This window comes from Natrix helvetica (genome assembly GCF_964273705.1).
Source record: "Natrix helvetica genome assembly, chromosome: 1".
NCBI lineage: Eukaryota > Metazoa > Chordata > Lepidosauria > Squamata > Natricidae > Natrix > Natrix helvetica.
The window spans coordinates 295,764,569-295,779,962 of record NC_138548.1 but is presented as its reverse complement, the minus strand read 5'-3'; the positions used below and the strand labels follow the sequence as shown (position 1 = coordinate 295,779,962).

General features: G+C 42.9%; 1 protein-coding gene and 1 long non-coding RNA gene across 6 annotated transcripts in view; both read right to left on the bottom strand.

Annotated features, from left to right (window-relative positions):
* The window catches only part of LOC309383848, a 498,138-nt gene that overhangs the window by 300,456 nt on the left and 182,288 nt on the right, over positions 1-15,394 (bottom strand). The gene's annotated exons all lie outside the window — the stretch shown is intronic.
* The window catches only part of SEMA3F (semaphorin 3F), a 154,558-nt gene that overhangs the window by 98,088 nt on the left and 41,076 nt on the right, over positions 1-15,394 (bottom strand). Inside the window, exon 1 of one of the 5 annotated variants that reach the window (XM_081935095.1) lies at positions 9,247-9,273. The exons of 3 other annotated variants lie outside the window; for them this stretch is intronic. The gene's annotated coding sequence lies outside the window, so the exon portion shown is untranslated. Of the gene's footprint in view, positions 1-4,039; positions 4,059-9,246; positions 9,274-15,394 lie in introns of those variants that run through there. One more of the 5 variants, XM_081935097.1, reaches the window with a different exon arrangement.

Genomic DNA, 15,394 nt, shown 5'->3' with positions numbered 1-15,394 from the left:
TTGTTTTCAGGTAGCACCTACATTTCCTTGATTGCTATCTGAATTTCTCTCCATAACAGCCAATTAAGAAGCATTAATAGTGGGCCAATTAGCTGGTTCTTAAAATTGATTGCCCTTGGTTAAATGATTATTTGTAGTGGACTGAAGGAATTGTCACTTTAAGGCAATAATCAATTAACCCTGCACTGGATTACTGATTGTGCAACACCACAAACCTAACCATGACGAATGCTAAGCAAGTTTATCATGTTCTACAAATTGAGCCAATAATATTTAACTGATTTGGTTATCTTTGTTGTACACACACAGATCAGTTATCTAATTCTTCCATCCCTCTACCAATACCATTCACATCCTATTAGTTGTCTATTTCTCCTGCTTCTTTCCCATTGTATTCAGTGCCGATAGAATAGCATACCATGACTATAATTTTAATCAGTGAACATAATTTATTTCTTTAAACATGTTCCATTTGAACAAAATGATCTAGAGAACCAGATTTTGTAAAAAAAAAAAAAATCTACACATATGTATGTTTTCACTGGGCCCCCTTCTCTAGCATGACATTTGAAGAGCTCCTGACAGGTTAAGCCATCTTGCTGTCGTGCAAATTACATGTCTAAGTTCATTTTGCTGGAAAAAGCTTCCCTGCTTGTATGGCCAGCTGGACGTCATGAATCCTGGACTAGTGCATAATTGTGATTTGGAATGACAATGTTTTAGATAGTGCCAAGTCTTCTTCTGGATAGAATTCACTGTGTATGTGCCCTGAATGCCTGACATACAGCAAAAGGCCCTGAGGCATTCCTTGTTTTCCTATGGCTTAGAATGTTCAAATATTTTAGGCGGGCACAGAATTATCTTTTATGCCATTTTAGCAATTCATTTGACATTCCCCCCAATCTTTGTTTTGTCCATTTGAGACAGATTGCAAATCCCAGTGCCCTTTCTCTGTCCTGCATTATACCTCCCACATGGATGGCATTTTAGTGAATATCAATTAGTTCCCAGTGTTAAATGTATTTTTAGCCCAGCCTTGCTGCTAAGCAATGGAGAAATTGAAAATGGCATATCCCTGAATAAGTTAAAGTATACAAATAATCAGTAGCCCCTTTTTCTCAATCCAGTCACTCTGAAATTGATCGTTAGAAATCCAGCCATTGTGAAAGAGAAGATGTCTCTCTTCTGAACTCCTTAACACTAAACATTTTCGGAACTATTTTGCCTTGGCTTTTAGCCAACAAAACTTACACTTCTGGATTTAGAAAAGAAGTAGATAGTTTTAATTCCCACAGGGAGATCCATCTGGAAGACAGCATCCTACGGAAAGGTTTTAAATATACGCATTTAATGTATACCGATAAAATGATTCCCCCCCCCATATCCCTGGTGTATGTTCTTTTGTTTTTAAAGGAGCTTGAGCACCAGTAGTTGTCACTGCAATCAACAAAAGTTAATCCTCTGGATGAGAAAGCCTTCCCAGGTGCATCAGGAGGATGTCCGCTACGCCAGCAAAACCAATTACATGTGCTCTCACCCAATTAGTTTCTAATTATGGCCTTGTAGCACATTCAACATAATTAACATGTAAATTACACAGCGTGTTTATATTCAATAACCGCTTCCCAGTGTTCCTGTCAGCAGGAGCTGCGCTGGCTTATGCGTCTGTGTGGGATGGGGATCGGCTTTTCTTGTCTCTTCCTTTCTAATCTGGCTGACTGAATTTAATTTAATTGAAATGAAATGCCGTCAGAGTGATTCCGTACTGTATTTTACCACCTCAAAGGTACACCCATGCTTAATGGCAACTTGTTCCTAAGGAGGGGAACTGGCCTAGAGAGGCCTCCCAGTGAAGTCTCATGCTGAGAAGCCAAAGCCATAAAAGGGAAGTGCTAGACAGAGATGAGTTGACCCAAGGCACCAAAACACAAGATAATCCCCCTCCCCTTTGGGAATAGCGCAGGAACTGCCTGGAGGGATTAGAAACTAAGGGAGAGACACAAAAGACATTGGGAGTATGGGGAGAATAGTCAGAAAGAATTAGATAGATAGAATCCATGCAGCTGGAAAGGGTGGGAATTAGGTAAAGGTAAAGGTTCCCCTTGCACATATGTGCCGGTTGTTCCTGACTCTAGGGGGCACTGTTCATCTCATTCTAAGCCGAAGAACCAGCGCTGTCCAAAGATGTCTCCGTGGTCATGTGGCTGGCATGACTAAATGCCAAAGGCGCATGCAATGCTGTTACCTTCCCACCAAAGGTGGTCCCTATTTCTCTATTTGCATATTTACAAGCTTTCGAATTGCTAGATTGGTAGAAGCTGAGACAAGTAACAGGAGCTCACTCTGTTATGCAGTACTAGGGATTTGAACCACTGAACGGCCGAGCTTTCTGACTGACAAGCTCAGTGTCTTAGCCACTGAACCACCACGTCCCTTTTCAGGATGGGACAGTGTCCAGCATATCTGAGGGCTTAAGCAAAAATTAATTTCTGGAGATTGGGCAGATAGTCCTCGACCTTCAACAGTGTGTTTAGTGACCATTCAAAGTTACATCAGCACTGAAAAAAATGACTCATAACCATTTTTCATACTTATTACCGTTGCATATTTTTGACCATTTTGATCACGGTCATATGATCAAAATTCAGATGCATGGATACTGGTCCATCTTTATGACGGTTGCAGTGTCCCAGGGTCATGTGATCGTCTTTTGCAACATTCTGACAAGTAAAGTCAACGGGGAAGTTAGAGTCACTTAAAAACATGTTATTAACTGAACAGCTGCAGTGATTGATTTAACAACTGTAGCAAGAAAACTCACTTAACAAATGTCTCATTTAGCAACAGAAATGTTGGGCTCAATTGTGGACGTAGGTCCAGGACTACTTGTATATATCCAAGATCAAACTGTGAATTGATGATTTGGAAAGAAGTGTGGATATATCTCCAATAGAAGGACTTGCTCTTAGAGAAAGCTATTCCCTCTCCCCTTCATCCCACAGCAATTTGAACAATCTCTAATCTCTCAGATACATTTTTCTTTAGCATTTCCATTTCCTATGAGCTACAATTTTTCCTTCTCCCCCTTACTTCTTTCCACCATCACAGGCTGCCTTTTTCTTGGCCCTCACTTTAACTGTACTCTGCCTTCAAAAATCAGTCTACTCCCAATCATAGAGTCATAGGGCCAGAAGGGACCTTGGAGTCTTCTAGTCCAACCTCTGCTCAAGGCAGGAACCTTATGCCATCCCAGTCAAATGGTCTCATCTTGTCAAATAAGGTCCTTTTTTTCTTGGCTTCATCTCTCAAAAACATTTTTAAGGAAAGCTAGCCTATCTCTAAGTTTTTCAACGTTCTGCAGTTATTTGATTTCAGAAAGATCTGGCAGGAGCTGATAAGAATTGTTAGTATTCAAGGGAATAGAATGGTGTGGTAATCAAATAACTGCAATATAATATCTACAATATCCAAATGTTTAAAAACCAAACTAACACAGATAGTTTCAGTACTGACTGCTACGTGCTTATATAATTTATTCACAAAAGAAAATCTGCATGCCCAAAGGAATTTGCCAAAAACTGAGAAACACGATGCTGCTTTAGATTTCACTGCTTTAGATTTCACTTAACCTCAATATATTTGTTTATTTGTTCATTGTCTTTGAATGCTGCTAGATTCCAATGACTCTGGGCTGCCCATAAAAGTAACATAAAAACAATTACAAGAAATGAATCCATATAAAAATAACCAGAAAATCATTACAAGAGGCTAATACAAACAACAAAACAAAATACAGAATTTAACAGTGATATAAGAAAGGAGGTGGAGGAGGAAGGGAGGAGGAGGAAACCTGGTGGCACAAAACAGATGAGTAGCCATTGTGATGTCAAAGAAACCTCCACCCTGTATTTCAAATATTCACACTTAAAGGCAAAGGCATCCAACTTGGCTTCCTTGTGCTCATTTCAATGTCATCTCTATGTTGTTGTAATGGAACAGGAAAAGACAAAAATCACCTTTCCCATACAACTCCTGTTACCTTTGCAGCTATACAGTTCCAGTCTGGCTGTCTGGCTACAATTTGTTATTTGCAAGGCAAAATAAGATCCTTTGTATAGAAATATTTGCAGCTCCGAGGTGCTCTGCATTTCTCTGTGTACATAAAAACTAAAGTCACAGTAGCTGCGTGCAGGGATCATGGGAGGGAGGCCAAACCAAGGCTGCCCAGCCAGAAGGTTGGATGGGAGAGAGGAAACTACAGTAGATGGGAAATGCGTTTCTTTCCTTTGAGATAACAAATTGACCACATACATGGACTGAAGCTGTAACTCTAATCAGGAGTCCACTTCCCCCAGTTGAGCTTGATTAGGACTCCCCTGAAGACAGGAAGATCTACAGAGGGTGGGAGAACATTAAGGAAAGGCATGCAGAGGAAGGAGGAGGCATGGGGAATAGCTGACAGATGAATGCTGTCAAGGCATGGACAGGAATGAAGGACAAAGAGATGTCAATTGTAACAAGGAGAAAAAGATACCGCCATAAGCAGTGTTGGTCTATCCTGCTTGACGCAGTCCTAGGAGTTAGGAGGTCCTGGTGGACAGCTGTGTAGGTTTAGGTTTAGGTTTAGGTTTATTTGGATTTATATGCCGCCCTTCTCCAAAGGACTCAGGGCGGCGTACAACATTAAAAACACACATCACAAAAGTTAAAAAAAGATTAAACCCAATTCCAAAAAGACCAAACCAATTTTTTTTTAAAAAAAGAAACAGTACATTTAAAATAAATTAAAATTAACATTAACATTAACAGGCCAGGCCGGCTTGCTGGAAAAGCCAACTTTTTAGTGCGCGTCGGAAGGACCGGAGGTCAGGGATTATGCGGAGCTCCGGGGGCAGCTCATTCCAGAGGGAAGGCGCTCCCACAGAGAAGGCTCTCCCCCTGGGGGTCACCAGCCGACACTGCTTGGCCGACGGAGGCCAACTCTGAGGGATCGTACTGGACGGTGGGAGGCTACTGGTGGCAGTAGGTGGTCTCGCAGGTACCCTGGGCCTAAGCCATGGAGCGCTTTAAAGGTCATTATTAATACCTTGAATCGCACCCGGAAAACAACCGGCAACCAGTGCAGGCCGCCTAAAAGGGGTGTGACATGGGAGCACCTAGGTACCCCCATGACAACCCACGCGGCCGCATTCTGGACCAGCTGAAGCCTCCGGGTGCTCTTCAAGGGCAGCCCCATGTAGAGAGCATTGCAGTAGTCCAGGTGAGAAAGGACGAGGGCATGAGTGACTGTGCACAGAGCATCCCGATCCAGGAAGGGGTGCAACTGGCGTACCAGGCGAACCTGGTAAAAGGCCCCCCTGGTCACGGCTGTCAGGTGTTCTTCTAAACTAAGCCGCGTATCCAGGAGGACTCCCAGATTGCGAGCTTTCTCTGAGGGGGCTAAAATTTCTCCCCCTATCATCAAAGATGGAACAAGATGTACAAATCGGGATGCCGGGAACCACAGCCACGCAGTCTTGGAGGGATTGAGCTTGAGTCTGTTCCTCCCCATCCAGATCCGCACAGCCTCCAGGCATCGGGACATCACATTGAGGGCATCATTTGGGTGGTTTGGGGTAGAGATGAAAAGTTGGGTATCATCAGCATATTGATGATACCGTACCCCAAAACCATGGATGATCTCGCCCAGCGGTTTCATGTATATGTTGAACAGGAGGGGTGAGAGAACCGACCCCTGGGGCACCCCACAAGTGACGCACGTAACAAGTGACGCTCATAAGTGAGAAGGTTTCATCGCCTTCTTGGATGAAAGAATGACAAAAGCTCTCTTCAGCTATTAGTTAAAATGAATGTGGGGATTGGGTCTGTGCTAAGTAGCTCTGGTGCCCTGACACAGCATGAATATCTCCCTTTCTGAGATTTCTGCATAGAAAATGAGGTTGGTTTAGCACATGCAGCTATAGGATTGCAGCTATCCAACATGATGGTGTTTCATCTTGACTTCTGCCAGAGGGACTTGAAGAGGATTGAAGTTTTGTCTATAAAAGGAGTCTACGAAATACCATGCAAAATCTGCCCTGCAACATATATAGGACAAACAAACAGGACAATAAATGTGCGCATCGCAGAACACAAAAATGCAATTAGAAAAAAAGAAAAAAAACTTCCTCCCTTTTCCAGCACCTTAAAGCTACAGGTCATGAAATTAATTTTGAAGGAACCAAATTAATCTCCAAAACCGAACACTTTAACAAGAGAATAATTATGGAAGCTATCGAAATAGAGAAATACCCCCACAACATGAATAAACGTGACAATACTCCCCCTACCAGACATCTGGAAACCAGCCCTAGTCAACAAACAAGCCCCACCCACCACCCAGGCCGTTACAACACAAAACAACAACGGACACACAGTCAGCACCAATCAGCACCAATCTACCAATCATGATACAACCACACGGCCAATCAATCCACTTACTGAAGCAATGCCAGCACTCCACACCCCTCCCACCAAGATTTATAGAAAGACGGCAGCTCCAACCATGGTTTAAGCCCAAAACACCAGCCTGAAGAAGGCGAGTGAGACTTCACCAGAGCCAGCCTGGAGCACCAGATACAGTTCGAGTACGGTGCTCTGAAGGGCCCACCTGCCGACTGAGCTTCTTACCGGTGTTTAAAGGCTTCTGTGCTTCTGTGCAGGTGCATGTTGCATACAGCGCCTTTGCGATGCTCCGCAGAGCAGCTGGAGCATCGCAGGGCATCATGGAGATGCTAAGACGCATGTGCAGGCTTCGCACGTTCATGAGGACGCCACCGGCCCCATTCCGATTGTACCAGTTGGAACGGGATTTGCTACCCACCACTGACACACACATATAGTACGTACGTACATACATACATACATACATACGATCTTTAAAATTCTGTCTTGCAGATGCAATAATTTGTTAAGCAAGTACTCCAATCATCTTGTAACGACAAGCCCTAATGTTTGTTTGGGTCATTTGTTTGTTAATAGAACATTTCATTATGAACCTAGAAATTACAGATCAAGCAAGTCTCCACTAAACTACTCCAGAAGATATGCTTTTAATAAATCATTATAATTGCAATTTACATGTATCAATGCTAAGAATAGGCTTTCATCCAACCAATATTACCAGAAGTAATTAAAAGATGTGTATAGCTCATGTTAGAAACCCCACCTCCGAGGTCAGTCAATATCCTTTGAATGCTTTTAGAAAGTTGAGTGCATGTATGGTTTTTGAGGAGTGTGGAGACAATTATAGTCATCATCTGAATTACAATAACAAAAGAGTGAATCAGCAGGATAATAAGACAAGAACTGGCTTAAGCAGTCCTCTAAATACATGCTTCCAGAGACCAGGGATGAGGAACTGGAATTGGCTGATACCAAGATTGTAGGCTCAAGAGTAGGATCAGCCCAGATAACCTTCATCTTCTGTGCAGAGAAGGGCTTCCCCCCTACAATATTATGCACAAGCAAGAAGAACCACTCTGTGGATGGGCCCAAGTAGACACCATATTTCCCTGAAAATAAGATATGGTGTTATATTAATGTTTGTTCCAAAAGACCATATTAGTTCTTATTTTCCAGTTAGGTCTTCTTTTTAGGAAAATATGTTACTAAATGTAGTACTGTAGCCCCGTCTTCACTGGGGCTTAATTTTATAGTAGGACTTATATTACAAGCATCTGAAAAATCATGCTGGGGCTTATTTTCTGGTTAGGTCTTACTTACTGTGGAAATACAGTATTTTATTGTTGATCACCTATATTACAAGAATTTCACCAGACTGCCTGTCTTCCCTTGGGAAACAGCAGATATAGACTTCAGGCTTTGACCTCATAGTTTTCCTTCCTGAATTGACTCCATGCTGGAATGTCTCTTTAGCCTCCCTAAAGAGTTCCCCTCCCCTTCAGCTGGTGAATCCACTACATGCACAGACTACACATGCATTATTCAGTCTGAGGATGAAGGAATGAGAGAGAAGCACTAGTAACAGTTCTCCACTGTCTTCCCTAGTTGAGGACAATGCAGGATAATTTCTGGAGCAATCTGCCTGTTTTAAAACGTCAGTCAAGAGTGTTTTATCCTGACTATAGGGATCTGAGGATTTATGAATATTATGCTTGAATAATGAAACCAGTTGCTTTATCAATGAATAAATATATTTCTTCATAAAACACCATTTTCTAGATGTTGTCTATAGTACTCATACACACGTATGTATGCAGACACAAACACACACTGATTTAATGCCTCTTCACTCTTCAGGCACTTTTTAAAAAAAGATAATCAGAAATGATTAAGAAATGGTGTCCAGATGCCATGTTGTGAAATGATAAAAGGAAATTATTTTAGAAAATATTTGAAAGGCTTCAAAATATTAAACACTTATGTAAAAGAAAGTGTTTCACAATATAGACAAGGCCATTGCAGAGGTTGAAACCAACTGGAATCATTATATAATTATTTTTATTAAGTAGGCTGAGGAATACCACACATCAGCATTACACAACCTGGTGCCTTGCAGGTATGTCAGACTACATTGTGATGAAATTAAGGTTATCATATACCACATCTGAAGGACACAATCAGGTTTTTTTTGGGGGGTGGGGGAAGGTTGAGGTATACAAGTCTAACGAGAGATGGAAACCATTCTCAAATTTATATAACCAGTTTTGTAGATAACAAGCAAAAAGGAGTAGAGGGTAAAACAGAGGAGGAAACTCCATTTGACAGTGCCAGAACAGGGAGGTGAGTTTTTAACAGATTTTGGAACTGGGATGAACTTCTTTAATTGGTCTCCATGCTAGGATAGAGACATCCAACCATCCCACAATCTGAGCTCTGGCTGATAATGACAGCCAAATAATTATTTTCCCTTGGCAATATGAATATTACTTCTGGGAGGGAAATATATATTTGAGGTTAGGAATGTGGCTTGGCAACTCCTTGGTTTATTGAGGAATAGCCCTCAGGACAATTTGCTTTTTCCAGGTAGATATGATTCTTTGCTTCTATACTCATATATTCTCACAGGATATATACATAGTTCTAGTTCTCAAAAAGGGAAGAAGAGAAAGTAAATGCAGAAAAGAGAGGGCAACCTCCGCTGGGTCAAGTAATTTTTAGTCTTTTGTTTGATTGCTGTTAGCCATCCACAATTATTTTACATAATAAGGATGGCCACACAAATCTTTTATCTCAATCAATTACATTTCTCTGTGTGTGAGATGATGATGAAGGACTACTGACGATATAGAGGCGTATTGGATTATATTACATTCCTCCTCTAAAGTCCGAGAGTGATTCAGTCCAGACACAGAATTGCTGCTTCATCTGTTATTTTGTGGGAACTGTTCTTTGGACTCTGAAAGAAAATACAGAGGTTGACCTGTGATCAGAAGGTCAAACAGATACTACCCAGTGAGTCTCTGCAGAGGCACTGGTGACACTTGAAAACTTTTAATGACCATTTAGAGATGCTGCAAAATGCAAACCAAACAAACCCACAGATGCAACCCCCTCATTCTTAATCTAACTGTCTGTATGGGTCGAATTACTTACAATATTATTCCCAACCATATTTCATTGGAAAAAGGACATGCAGAGGATTGGAACCAGATTGAGATCCTAACATAGAAGTAAGATGTCTTTAATTCTTTACCTCCCACAGTGACTACAGTTCAAATGGTCCTGACCCCATGTCTTTGGTTTACATTTTTAAAAAGTGGTCAATTTATGTGAATAACTTTTCTTTTGGCGTGTAAAAAAGAAAACTAGTTAGGGACCACAGCATGACTCAAAGAGTTAAAGCACATTTATTTTACACACAACATACTTAACCTGGTTATCAAATAACCTAACTCCTTTAGGGTTCACACACTCATAAACTAACCAAACTGTTATATCTAGCATCCATGGAAATGGGAACCCACAATCCAGTCATATTTGACAGCAAAGGGATGAGCCTCTCAAAAATGAGGGGACTAGTGAAAGGGAATGAAAAGACAAGAAGGCCCAACCTCTCCATTGTGTCACAAGTTTATGTAAAACTACAATGAGGTTCAACTGGAATATATTCCACCATGTAATAAAGGTTCAACTAACTCCAGGAAGAGGCCACCAAGCTCTCTAGTAACATTCAGGAAGCTGTAAAGGTTAAAAAAGCTTCCCTCAGGAAATGGAAAATCTGTCCTAACAAGAAGAACAAAAAGGAGCACACAAAGTCTGGGAGAAAGTGTAAAGCGATCATAAAGAATGCAAAATAGGAGGGTGTGTGTGTGTGTTGAAGAGCATTATGTCAAAAAGCATTAAGGAAAGAAAAAAAATTCTAAATATATTTGAAGCAAAAAAAGGGGAGGACAAGAGAACAGTTGGACTGTTAAGACATGAAAAGTGTGAAAGGGATGCTCAGGGAGGAAATGGAAATTGCAGAGAAACAAAATTACTTTCTTGCATCTTTATTTATTGCAGAAGATACAGGAGAGTAGCTGAGCTTATATTGAGTTGTTGGGACAACTAAAGCATATTGAGCTGAAAGAGGAAGATATTCTAGGATATTTTGAAAAATTGCATCTTCTGAAGTCTCCAGGTCTTGAAGGCATCCACCAAAAGTTCTTAAAGCACTCAATTGTGGACTGCCTGATCAAGCAAACCGATGTCTACAATTGGCCCTAGTGCAGGAGGACTGGGAGATAGCCATTCTAATGCCAACTGTTAACAACCGATCTAATTATAAGACAGTCAGCATAATGCCAAATCTAGGCAAACTGGTATGAACAAGCAACCAAAGAAAAAGCAAGTAAGCACATTGAGGAAAAAGCATTGCTGGAAGACAATCAGTATAGATTCCCCGAAAGTAAGTCTCTGCTCATCAAGGAAAGGATAAACAATGAGTGGCATTTGAAAGTGAGGAACACCAAAAGCATCTGTTAAGGCTCCAAAAGGATTTATTTAAACTGGATAAAGGGACAAATTATATATATAAATATAAATATATTCCAAATGAGCTATGTAGGCATGTATTTACATATGCATTTATATTAAAAGCAACTTCAACTTCAGGAGTTAAGGAGTAAATTTTATCCTGCCCTTGTTTTTTTGTTTGTTTGATCCATGTAATATGTAACATTTGTAAAATAATTTATTTACTTATTGCATGTATAGGCCACCCATATCTCTCACAATTCTTGGCAGTGTACAGTACAATTTGGAACAATTGCAACAAACACAAAAGCATCTATTAAGAGAACAGCTATAGTATACACTATTTAATATGTGTAGTTGGTTTCTTAAACATATGCAAAGAATATGGCTAATGTTTTGCTTCTGCAATGGATGATAAAGTCTGAAGAGCATGAAGAACTGCCCTTTTGCCAGATGTTAGAATTATTTCTGTGCCTCTATTTCAAAAATAATAGCCATTGTGATTAAAGAGTTTTCAGATGCTAAATATGGTGTATATACATTATTTAATGTGCAGAAAAGGCTGAAGGATTTACCATGCAGAATAGACACATACACAGCTCAGCATGCGCAGATATGCATGGTATATAAAATGAGCCTATGCAAGATGGGGAAACTGAGGCTTTGCCCAGACTCATTCCTTAACCCCCATCTGTTCAAAGTCCAGTCATCATATAACTATGTGTGTAGATTGCTTATGCATGAATCATACCCCTTCCTTCCTTCCTTCCTTCCTTCCTTCCTTCCTTCCTTCTTTCCTTCCTTCCTTCCTTCCTTCCTTCCTTCCTTCCTTCCTTCCTCCCTTCCTAGTCCAACCATCATATAACTTATGTCTATAGATTGCTTGTGCATGAGCCAAACCTACCTACCTACCTTCCTTCCTTCCTTCCTTCCTTCCTTCCTTCCTTCCTTCCTTCCTTCCTTCCTTCCTTCCTTCTTTCCTCCCTTCCTAGTCCAACCATCATATAACTTATGTCTATAGATTGCTTGTGCATGAGCCAAACCCCTTCCGTCCTTCCTTCTTTCCTTTCTTCCTTCCTTCCTTCCTTCCTTCCTTCCTTCCTTCCTTCCTTCCTTCCTTCCTTCTTAATCCACTATCATATAACCTATGTCTGTAGAATCTGTATGCATGATCCATACCCCTCCCTCCTTCCCTCCCTCCCTCCTTCCTTGTCCAACCATCATATAGCCTATGTCTGTTGATTGCCTATGTATAATCCATACCCTTGAGAAACAGAGGTCAGTTCACAGGCCGGGAAGGATACATCTATTTGCATAACATGCAGATAAATGCTTCCACAGACAAGATCTCTCTTTGTGGAACTTACTTGACAGGAATCTGTGGCTGAGACTGCAAATCCACCCCCTTCTGTACATTTATATTCATCAATACCGATGCACAAGGTTCATGTGCATTCTGGGTGATAAACAATCTATCTGATGTTGGGGGAAAGAGTTCTGTTTCTTCTGCTTTTCTTGACAAGGATAATGTGAAGGGAAAAAAAGAAGATTAGGGCTACCAGATGAGCACTATCTTGCCATGAAGAGTGGGAGAAAATTATTTATCTGTAATCATCTAGTGATTGTCCTTTTTAAAAAAAAACCAGTTTCTGGTCCTCATGGGACCAGAAAAAGAAACAGCACCTAGAGCAAGACTTTGTGGTGGAGGGAATCAGTTTGGCAGAGAAACTTGTCTTTTCCTTTTCAGCCTAATAAATATTTTTAATTCACTTGTCATTATTACAGGCCTGTTAAGTATTACAGAGGATTCAGAATGGCAGAACCATTTATAGTAGAATGGGGAGGAACTGGTGGTGGATCAAACTGCAACCGAAGCATTTCCTTGAGGCTTCCATAAATAAAGGCTGTCCAGAGACTGATAATCGCCATTTGCGGTCAAAAGGTCAGTTCATAGTTCATGGTTGCAGAGCCTGCTGCCTTTAAATCTGTGGGAAATCCCAATGAGTGTATGAGAGGAAACATCAAAACTACAAGACCTGCTGTGGGAGGCACAATACGTTGCAATTGCTGGTGTTTTTAAAACTCTGCATTGCCCTTATCTATCAGAAACATGTAACACAAAACTGAAAGGTCCTTTCTCAACTTTCTATCCTACCATCCTCTATCTGCATTTTGGGAAGTTTGGCTATACCTGTTTCCCCAGGTGAAATCATTCCACCTGGGCAAGAGGTTAAGCTGCAACCACTTATTCTGGAGTAGTAAGATTCCTTCCTTCCTTCCTCCCTCCCACCTTCCTTATTTTGGACTAATGACTCAAGATTAATCAGAATTACCGGGTGTAGGTAATTCTGGAATACATAATCCAACTCTAAAGTAACACATAAACAGCAAAGTGAGTTCTTGAGAAATAAGACAGATAAAGCAAGCCCTAGAAGGCCAAGATCTATATCTAAGATATAACTATTTTAAATTAGCAAATGACAGTTTGTGCAGAACAAAAATAAAATTATACAATTGAGAAAAATTCATGATCTTATCTTGGAGGGGGAGCCGGACCTCGCAGGAATAACCGAGACCTGGTTGGGCTCCGAGGGAGGTTTACCCCTCGTTGAATTGTGCCCACCAGGTTATCGAGCATTTCATCAGCCTCGGGCCCAGGGGAGGGGCGGCGGGGTAGCAGTGATTATTCGGGAAGACCTTGAGCCGAGAGAGTTCACCGTGCCACAGACATCCGGGTGTGAGTCCCTTGTTGTGAGATGGGGCCCAGGGAGGCAGTTGGGCCTGCTGATAGTATACCTGGCTCCTCGCTATACATCAGCGGCCCTGCCTGAACTCCTTGAGCTGATCTCATCGGTGGCGATTGAGACCCCCAACCTTATAGTGATGGGGGATTTCAATCTGCCGTCGATGGGAGAAGCGTCTGAGGGGGTTCGGGAGTTCATGGCCTCCATGACAGCCATGGACCTGACCCAGTTAATTCAGGGCCCTACTCACGAGGGAGGCCACACGCTGGACCTTGTTTTTGTCTCAGGCCGGTGGATGAGTGATCAGGGAATAGGGGACTTAGCCATTACTCCCCTGTCATGGTCGGATCACTATCTTCTCCGGCTGGACTTCCCTGGTGCTACCCCACACCGCGAGGAGGCGGAACCGGAAGGTATTAGATGGTTCCGCCCCAAGCGCCTGTTGGAACCAGATAGGTTCCAGACGGAGCTTGGGCCACCTCCTGTGGATTTGACCCGCCCCCGAGTGGAGGACCTGGTAGACGCATGGAATAGTGCGACTACCGGGGCCCTGGACCGGGTGGCGCCTTTGCGGCCTCTCCTGCGGCGACGAACCACCCTGGCTCCCTGGTTTACCGAGGAGCTAAGGGTGATGAAACGCCAAAGGAGACGCCTAGAGAGTCGTTGGAGATCCTCTCGTTCCGAATTTGACCGAGCACAGGCACGAGCCTACTTGAGGACGTACCTTGTGGCATTAAGAGCGGCCAAACGTCAACATTGCGCCGCCCTTATTGCGTCTGCAGATAACCGCCCTGCCGCCTTGTTTCGGGTGACTCGTTCCCTCTTGTTTGAGAGGCCGCGGGAAGCCCCTTTACAGGGTAGAGCAGAGGAGTTTGGGAAATATCTACATGACAAAGTCGCTCAAATCCGGATGGGATGGACCCCCTTCAGTGGTTCAGTAGAGACGCCCGTGGCGAGTCTTGAGGGTCCGCTTTGGGAGGAGTTTGATTCGGTTGCCATCGAGGATTTGGACAGGTTGCGTGGACGTCTGCGACCCACCACATGTTTATTGGACCCGTGTCCCTCCTGGCTTGTACTGGCATCCTGGGAGGTTACACGTGACTGGCTCCTGGTCCTAGTGAACACTTCGTTGGGTGAGGGGTCTCTACCAGCCGCCTTGAAAGAGGCGATGGTGAGACCCCTGCTCAAGAAGTCTTCCCTGGACCCGACGGACCTAGTCAATTACCGTCCAGTCTCCAACCTTCCTTTTTTAGCGAAGGTTGTAGAGAGTGTGGTGGCACAGCAGTTCCCACGCCACCTGGAGGAAAATGATTATCTAGACCCGCGCCAGTCCGGCTTCCGACCCGGGCACAGCACGGAGACGGCCTTGGTCGCATTGGTGGATGATCTCTGGCGGGCCAGAGATAGGGGTTGTTCCTCTATCCTGGTCCTATTAGACGTCTCGGCGGCTTTCGATACCATCGACCATGGTATCCTGTTGCACCGGCTGGAGGGGTTGGGAGTCAGGGGCACCGTGTTACGGTGGTTTGGCTCCTACCTCACTGACCGGACGCAACGTGTGTTGGCAGGGGAGCAGAGATCGACCCGGAGGCCTCTCACATGTGGAGTGCCACAGGGTTCGGTACTCTCGCCTCTCCTGTTCAACACATACATGAAACCGCTGGGCGAGATCATCCGTGGTTTTGGGGTGG